This window comes from Columba livia, chromosome 24, assembly GCF_036013475.1.
Source record: "Columba livia isolate bColLiv1 breed racing homer chromosome 24, bColLiv1.pat.W.v2, whole genome shotgun sequence".
NCBI lineage: Eukaryota > Metazoa > Chordata > Aves > Columbiformes > Columbidae > Columba > Columba livia.
Window position 1 is genome coordinate 3,114,596 of NC_088625.1, and position 9,054 is coordinate 3,123,649.

Here is a 9,054-nt window from a genome sequence, read left to right on the forward strand (position 1 = left end):
GGACTTGCAACTGCAAATGTTGCCAGAAGGGGGAACCGAAGCTCCATCTCCCAACAGCTGCGCTGGCACAACTGGCAGGCACGTACTTATTAAAAGCTTTGGGTTCAGTTACTTCTTTCCCTCCTTCTTGTGAGGCAGCTGCTGGAAAGAACTCTTGGTAACATTCAGAGTGGATTAATATTCTATTAGTTCAGTTTTACCAAAATCCCATGATCTAAAAATCACATCAGGTCTGAAGGGACTTTTAAGTACTCGTTTAAAATCATGACGTTTCTATTATTACAGATGCTGCTTGAAAGAAGCATCTTCTGCTTTTTTTGTTCAGTCTTTCAGTGATTTGATTTCTCAGCAGTCAGAGTTTATCTGATAGAGATGTGATGATATTTCTAGTAACATAACTGAGGAAACTGGTACTTTTAGAAGATTGTCAGCACTACAAATCTTACCATGAATTATTGAGCCAGCAGCACTTTAGACCTCAACACTGTTGGCTGCCTGAAGGGACAACGGGGTGAGGCCACATTTCAGAGGCATTGATCAAGATGCAAGCCCCACACATAAGGCTGCTGCTTTTCGGTTGTACATGCAATTCTGCAGAGAGCGGCTTAAGCAGAGAACAGCAACAATAAAGGTAGGGGTGTGTTGCAATTTTCCTGGGGTCACAGGGCTGGCAAGTGGCAGAGCCAGGAATTGCAGCTGCCTCCTAAAACAGAGTTGTTTGGAGGTGGCACCGTGCCTTTCCAGGGCACAGCAATGATCATTTATTAATTGTTTCATTTAGCAACAGATCCAGTATCTGGCTCTCCCATTTTTCACTTCTCCATCCCCTCCCTTCAACCTCATTTTCAAGCCACAACAAATTTTTTACCTGTCTTTGGGGAAGAGAAGTCTGCAGAGAGACTCACAGCCTTAAATGTAATGGAAACATTTGCTAATGAATGAGCCCTCGTTATACACGTTACAAGGAAACACTTAATTGACAGTGACCACCGGATAACAGGGTTTAATTAATAAATCTATGTGGCGTCATATACACCACAGGAAGGGATTACAGGGGTTAATGTGTCTGTCTGTTGGACTTTTATGGAAGAGTTGTGTTGCCTGTCTTTTAATGCGAATAACCCGTGTGTCTGTGACCCGGCACTTGCAAAGAGAGAGTCACTTGGTCCGGAGAACACAGCAGCCCTGTCTGAGTGCTTGGACGGGGCTTGGATGGCATCTGAGGCCGAAGCACACCAAAGGAACATTTGTTTTCTGGCCTCTTTAGCCACTGTCTGGGTTTCTATGGTGCTATCTATTCTAACTGCACACAGCACCCACACCACAAACAGGATCTTAAACTTATCATTGTGATGACGGGTTCATTAGTGCCTCAGACAAATACTTGCAAGCTTTAGCAGCAGGGTGTGCAGTAAGGGGATTCTCAGCTGATGGGTTTTGGTAGCTCTATGGAAACATTAGTGAAGCTGCACTGACCAGCACCACCTACCCCTCAGACAGGCTCTGGTGGTGCCACTGAAGTCTGTCACAGAGGACGGATTGCTCTGATGTGCGAGCTGCTCTTGGAGTTTGCAGTGTAGTGTGGAAAGGTCAGAAAGAGTCCAGGACTCCTAATCAGTCTGTCTTTTGATAACATTGTCATCCTTTTCTATTTGCATGTATTTTGAACAGTTATAAGCACTCATTTTAGGGCTCAGAGTTTATTGGTTTATGAAGCACAAGGGGGTAATGTTCACAAATACCACCAGCGTGGGAACACTCCACCTTTCCCCACGCTGCAGATTGCTTGGGTGCTGGTCACCAAAGCCTTCAAAAATCCCCCGCAGAGGAGACATAAAGCAGTAGCTGACAACATTTACATTTGCCCAGAAGACCTATATCTCCAAATATAAGTTGGCTAAGCCCTGCGGAAGCAAACAGAACCAGCATATCTGCTGTCACTGATGTGTACAAAGTGACAACTGGGCACTAGGTGAACTAAACTGTTCTCTGCTTGAAGTAGCGTCTCGGATCAAGAGAGCTCTTTGGGAAATGGAAGAGTTGTGTATACTCCTGTACGCAGGAGCATCGTGTAGCAATGTGGCCATACCAGTTCTGCTTAAAACAATTTGGAACGGAAAACTATTTAATCTGCTCTTTGACTTTCCCAGCAATCATTTGTGGCGTACCAGAACATCTTAAGTCACTGTACTTTGCCTGGTTGAGGTTGTGCCTTTAATATATATTAAAAAAAAAAAATCACACTGGAAGTTTAAAAGAGCAACTTTTCACAAGGATACTCAGAGCACGTCCTTATTATTAACCAGGTACTTAACCTTATTTAACCAAGAGAACAGTTGGACCATGGAGACCTAATTAGCCAGTAATTATTCTCAAGCTTTGCCTCATCTGGATCACAAAACAGATCTTTATCTAGTATCAGTTTAGTCCCATTGCAGGCAATGGAACAGGATTAATCTGTTGGACTGGATCCTGTTTGCAATCCTAATATTCTGGGAGACCCATCCACAAGCTGCTTTGATTTACATGCAAAGCTGAGACGTGACAGTGTCACTCTGGAATGGCCCAAGAGCTGCTTAATGTACGTGAAGCTGATAGCAAGGTTAGCTCTGCTTATTGATGTCTGAAGCAGGGCCTCGAGTTTAGAATTATTTGCACATCAAATGTCTATATTCAGGCGTTTCCTGTTTTCAGCGTGAAAAGGCATGACATTTGTTTGAAGTTCATAAAAAGAGAAAGAGGTCTATATAGTAAAGCATAGGCTATAGTAAGTTGTCCTTAGCATAACATTTCGGACTTCTTTTCTTTATGACATTCTTTTAGTCCAGTATTATGCAATCATAATCTATATAGACTTTTTTATATTGACCTTATCTATTTTAATAGCAAAAGCACTAACATTGAGTGGTTACTACAGCATAACCAACAACTATTACAAGTCTCTCTAAGACTGTCCTGTCCCCTTTTTATACTGAAGCAGGCAATTAGCACAATGACAAATAATTAGTGCTTGCAGGTGGAAATGTAAGGGTGTGGGTACCCTTTCTTTCTTATAAAAGGGGGAAAATGCGCTTCCCTTCTGTTTTGTTAGCCAGAGGTCTATTTTCATTCTCTTTCTTACAGCAGGGAGACTTCCAGAGCAGTTAGGTGATGTTAAATAGGAAGGAAAGCACTGGCTCAACTCTAGTAAGATTATAAGAAGAAAATAAGAAATGAGAGAATAAAATGGAGGTAAGCTATGAAGAAGTTTAAATATAAAATATTAGTGTGCCAAGCAGGAGTGTCTCAGGAGTAGGAAGAAATATAAAGGCAGATTGGTGGCAAAGTGGTAGACAGGGAGCAGGACCAAGCTTTCAGGTAGAGCTCTCTTTTCTGTATTAAAGTTGTTCTTTAATTGCTGTTGTTGCTGTCTGCAGTCAGCTGGAGAAAAATGAGATGTCTGAGTCAAGGAACTTGGAGGTTGCTCCTTAAATGCATGAGGATTGGGCACATGTATCAGTTGTTTGATGTCCTGCTCCCCCACTTACGTTGATAACCCAGTGAAAGCTCTGTGGCTTAACCATTGGCACCAGGGTCTTAACAGCTACGTGTATTTTAATGTCCTAAATTATACTGGATGGCAATTGAATTATAGTTGATTTCTCCCTGCTCCTCGTGGGTACCGGCTGGCTTTGGAGATAGGGCTTGGCCTGCACGGAGCTGGGATTATCCTAAAAGCTCTGTATGAAAGCACATTGCAGCAAACCAAAGGGATGTGAGGCAGAGCCAGTTCTCATGGAGGTGAGCAGTGGCACAACCTGATGGGCTGCAGATTCCTCTGCCTGTTGTTAAGCAATCCAGAGTGTGACAGATTTGCTTCCAGAATGGCACTGGTGCCCTTTGCCTGTGAGCAGGCTCCCTCAGAAGAGGAAATTTGGCCAGGACCTCTGAAAGGGCTTTTTCACCGTAGCTGAGGTTTTGCTCTTTCCTTGTTTAGAAGGAATGAATCTATTTATAAGCTTTGCCTCGTAGAAATCTCTCTGCTGTTCCCTTAGCATTAGGCAGTGAAAACCCCAGCCTTACCTATGAGCCCCAGGGACCCACCAGCGCTACAGTAACTTCTGGTGTACTCTGTTATTTATCGCCTCCCAGAGCCCCTGTCTGTCCTTGCTTGCCCTTGTATTAATTAAGCGTGAGTTTATCTACACCAGTGAATTGCAGCAGCGCTTGGGAAGTGAAGAGCAAGACCTGGGCTCTTGTCCTGCGGTAGCTGGGGCTTCTTGCAGGCAATTCCTGACCCTTGGAAGCCTGAGCGGTTGGTGCAGGACACACAGCATCTGGGATCTCTCTGGGGATGGTGGTCCTGGTTCCGTTCGAATGGCTGTGTTAAAATCTGTCTGCAGGTTTGGATTTGGGGCCTTGCTGCGCCCGGAATGATGAAGGCTGTCTAGAAACCATTTATAAAGATCAGTACTTGATGGCATCAATAACTCCCCCTGGGCTTCTTGCAGGCTGAGATAGTGGCAGATTGTCAAAATTACTTAACGTCCTGGAACACCACCCATTCCGGTATGAATAGGCTTCTTGTGTACAGCTCACATGATCATGATGTTTTTCTGGTGTCTCTATGGAGACTGGAGACATTCTTCTGGTCTGTTGGTTTGGGATCTTTTTTCTTCTTTGCTTTCAGGTAAATTGCCTTGTAGGAAAAAAGAAAACAAACAGATATAATCCTTGTGAACAATGAAAAAGCATCAGCCAGAGAACACCAAAACATCCTGACCCGTCTTATAAAAGGAGTTGGAAATATTTTGATTTTTCCTTTTTTAACGTGTTACCATCCAGCTTGGCAGAGATTTAACAAGCCTTGTGTGAAAAATAATTAGCCTTAGGCGAAGCCGGATGAAGCTGTGAGCATTCATATGGGGATCCTCATCCAAATTAGGCTGGAGTATGGGTTAAAGAGTGAAGCGGTGTTAGATTTGGGGAACCTACCATGCCAAAAAATCAGGGGAGCTTTTTTAAGTCGTTCCAATCCCAAACACTCTCATTCTCCTGAGACCAGATGCTTGCCCTTACTGCTGGCGCCCCTCTAGGAAAGTGGTTTAAATTAAAGTTTTGTCACATTGGCCATATTAAAATAGGTGACTTGGTTTTCACTGGCATTGGGGAGAGCACCGCAACGTGGGTAGGGTGATGAGGAAGAGACTGTTTTGCAACATGGTGTTTGCTGGAGAAGTGGATGCATGGAGAAAACCACTATTTGTTGTCCTGTTAATATTTGGAATGAATAGTAGGGGACCAAGCACACAACTGGACCCTCAGCTATTAGAACAGTAACAGGAGCTGTTGCCTTCCATTATATTCTCCAGGATGTTTTTCTTCCTTGGCAGTGGCCTGTCTGTGACTGGTACGATCTCTGCTCCACAGCAAGTCCCATCGGTGTGTTTTGCTGCTCAGCGTGACACAGAATCCTCCTTTGCATTCCTGGTTGCCGCTCCCAACCTCCTTAGCCCTAGTTTATCATTCTAGCCTCTTAGCTATAGCATGAAAAAACAAATCCCCGCTTGCTGAAAGATGGCATATGTTTCTTGGCGTAAACTCAGGTATACGTGGTCTCTGTACAACACCCAGAAAGTCAGAGGCACCCCATAAATATCTCTCCAAATGCCTTCAGATCTGCCAGTGAGTCTGTCTCGGGATTCGTAATGATTTATTCTATCCGGTTTGGTACGTTCGGTGCCCTGAATTAGTGGTGACGCAACACCCCCAGTGAGCTCATGGAAACCACTTCAACCCCCAGTGCCAATGGCAGGATCTGCTTCGATTTTGGGAGCTGAGAGGTGTCTGATTCTGTCTCCAAAAGCGTTTATGTCAGGGGAACATAGAAGACTAAGGGGCTCATTGGATTTACCTTATGTGTGTGTGTGTTTGGGAGGTTTTGCGCTCTTTTTCTGCTTTTAAATAAAGCATTTTGGACAATGCCATTTTGTCTGGCATCAGGCAGATACTGGAAACCCTCTTTACTTGTGTGAGATGGTTGCTGAGATCTTTTACTCAAAGGGACTTTCATGCAGCAGAACGTTTCACGCTGAGAGGACAAAGCCTCTGGATACGCTTCCTGCGAGCAAAACACTGGCCCAAATTGTGCCTCCCCGTCTCTACCCACACATTTGATTGTTTTTTCTATTCTGGATCAGGTATCAAGCTGAAAAAGGCACAGACTTAAGATCAGAATGTTGCTGTTTAACAGGATTGGTTATGTCTGTATTAATCTATTTTCGAAGGTGGTTGGATTTCACTGTAAAAGGGGCTTTTCTAGTAATTAAACACGGTGATGTCAGGGGCTTGCAAAAGCTATCTTTGCCCTTTTGATAAGGAAAAAGGAATTCAGAAGAAGAATCAATGTACTTTGAGGTTTTGGTACTTTTTTTTGACAGAATGGGCAGAAAAAAAAAAAAAAACCAACAGGCTTTCTGCATCTTAAATTCTTGTTTAAATGTAAAAAATAGTGAGCTGAAAACCCACCAGACAGATTTCCTCTCCAAAAATGATCCCAGTGTGCTAGGCTGTGTACAAATACAGAAGCAAGTAATCACAGCCAGCTAACTCTTCCCTGAACAGAGCCAGGTATTTGGGTTCTACCTAAATAAATTCAGTAATGCGGCAGCCACTTAATTCCTATGGCCTTAATCACCACCTTATGATAACGTCTGTGCTGGGATTAAACATCCTTCTCGAAGGAGCTTCATCATCTTCCCGAGATGTGCAGCACCCGTTGGGCTTTAGTACTGCACGAAAAGCGCCTGGTGGCACAGATTGTCTCCAAATTCAAACAAGTTGTCTCTGTAAACCCTAGTTCAGAAAGTCTCCTGCTTTATCTTTTCCTGATAGGACGTGATTGTCCTCCTCGAGGATCTGCTTTCATTTCTGTGGTGGGGAAGCTGAGCTCCCTGCTCTTCATCATGAACAACCCGCTGCCGATTGACAAGCTCAGCGCTGTTTTCCTCCTCAGTTCTGATAACTGGTTTTGCACACACACAAAATCGCTTCAGTCAGTGAATTGCTTGGATTAATTCCCTCTTGGAAAAGGGCATGTGCAGAAATCCCGGTAACTTGCTGTTGCGCTGCCATCGCTGGGCTCGCGCACACAAACCGCGTCAGGTTTTCTGCCCTCCAAACCTTTTCTACCGTGCCTTTTGCTTTCCACCCTCCCGTACGGCCCCATTTCTCAACCTCCAGAGAAGCCTTAGGGAGAAGAAGTACTTCCCAGCACGGCCGTCCTGCATGGGAAGGGTACGGGGGCTCCAACAGCTGCTGGGGGTTTGAGTCCCCTTGGCAGATGTTTGCTATTCCAGCCACTTCATTAATGTTGGAAACAAAACCCCTGATTATTCCTGACCAAAGCGCCCCCTTTTTGATTGACAGCCAGTGTGTGTTTCATACGACATAACCCACTGTATTACTCCAGCTAAAAACCAAAAATCATTAATAAAATAAATGAAGTTTTAAAGATGTGCCAGGTACACTAATCCCAGCTGCCCTGGGCTCCGGTGAGGGCATCGGTGTCTCTAGAGCATGGGTAGAGGTGCCAGCTCAACATCTCTGCATATCCAGCCCTTCAGACGGGAGAAAATGAATGCTTAAAGAGAAGCGGAGGCTCTTGTCTTGGGGTCAGTTGTGCGCGAGTTTAGGCGAGCCCATGGATTTTCTTCCCCTCTTGATTTCGGGGCTGGATCCGACGTGGGGCTCATGGAAGACTCTTTGATTTGCAGCACTTGTATTGTGCTCTCAATTTAGGAAACATTCCTCTGCCGCGTCCTGTCGGGCTTTGTGAAGCCAGTACATACAAAATGAATTCGGAGCGTGGGCAAAGGGGCTGCAGCTACCGCCCAGACCCCGGGAAACACGGCGGAGCAAAATGCTCTTTGTTTCGGGGTTTAAACCAGTAGCTTGCTCAGAACACTGCTTAGAAACAATCTTTGTAATAATTATCAGCAAGCAGCAATTGTTTAATTAATGTCACTGGTAATTATTTTGTTTTCTCGAAAAAAACGTTCTGAAAAAGAAGCGGAAAAAGTATGTTCCTAAAATGTTTTACATCTGAATTAAGGAGTATTCATAAAGCTGCACTCATAATGAAGTCAGCAAATCTGCTCAAATATTTATAGTTTGTTTAGCAATAGTTTAAGTAATTTAAAAATAGTTATATCATGAAGGAGAAACAAGTCCTTGAGCTCCTTAGTGGCTGTTGTCATTCTAGTTAAATTCCTGTTCGTAAGATCGCTTTGCTTTCGCAAAAGAAAAAGAAGTAAAACCATCTCCAACCGATTTATTTTAGACAAGAATGCCATTCTAATGGCTCAACGAGCAAAACACTATTTTTTATCTTTGTTTTAATATAATTTGCTGTGCCATGTGTTTTAAAAACCACATAACAAGCTTTTAAGAAAAAGGTTCAAAGGCTATATCAGGCGTATTGTATTTCCTCGTGTCTGCCTTCCAGTTTTGACAGCGTGTGGAAAATGCGAGTATCCTTTTTTTGTTGGTTTAGGGGTCTCCAAATCAGCAAAATATGTCTCTGAATTTAGCTCCGCAGCCAAATGATACTTGTAATTGAAAAATAAATAGCGCTGTCACAAAAGACATTAAAGATAGTTTATAGATTTTTTTTTTATGAGGGCTTTAAAAAATATAGATCAACCAAATAAAACTTGCTCAAATAGTTTATGAGAGTTTCAGGTGGTTGTTACCCTTTTTGCGAAAACAGATTGAGTTTTCTAATAGTAAAATAAGAGTTTGCTGCCATTTGGATCAGCAAAGCTTGAAGCCTAAAGAGTGGCTCATAACGTTCTGCAGATTTTATTTAAATCCTTGTATAAAGGCTGAGAATATATATATATTGTTTTGGTGGGTGGCACGTTTCCATAATGAGTCTCTCTTTATCCATTTGCATTTTGCGGCCGCAAGTAATTGCAAAGCCGGCTGTGGTTTCTGGAAAACCACGCGGGAACCGGTTGAAATCAGGATTCCTCCTAATGCATCTTCCCCTCAATAAGGTGTCCCGGCGATTCC

The 9,054-nt window shown here is 43.5% G+C and overlaps 1 long non-coding RNA gene across 4 annotated transcripts in view; it reads left to right on the plus strand.

Annotated features, from left to right (window-relative positions):
• The window catches only part of LOC110364501 (uncharacterized), a 30,278-nt gene extending 21,271 nt beyond the window's left edge, over positions 1-9,007 (plus strand). Inside the window, exon 7 of one of the 4 annotated variants that reach the window (XR_010467901.1) lies at positions 6,874-9,007. This is a non-coding gene — a long non-coding RNA (uncharacterized LOC110364501). The other 3 variants (XR_010467899.1, XR_010467896.1, XR_010467902.1) reach the window with 3 other exon arrangements.
• The last annotated feature ends 47 nt before the right edge of the window (positions 9,008-9,054 follow it).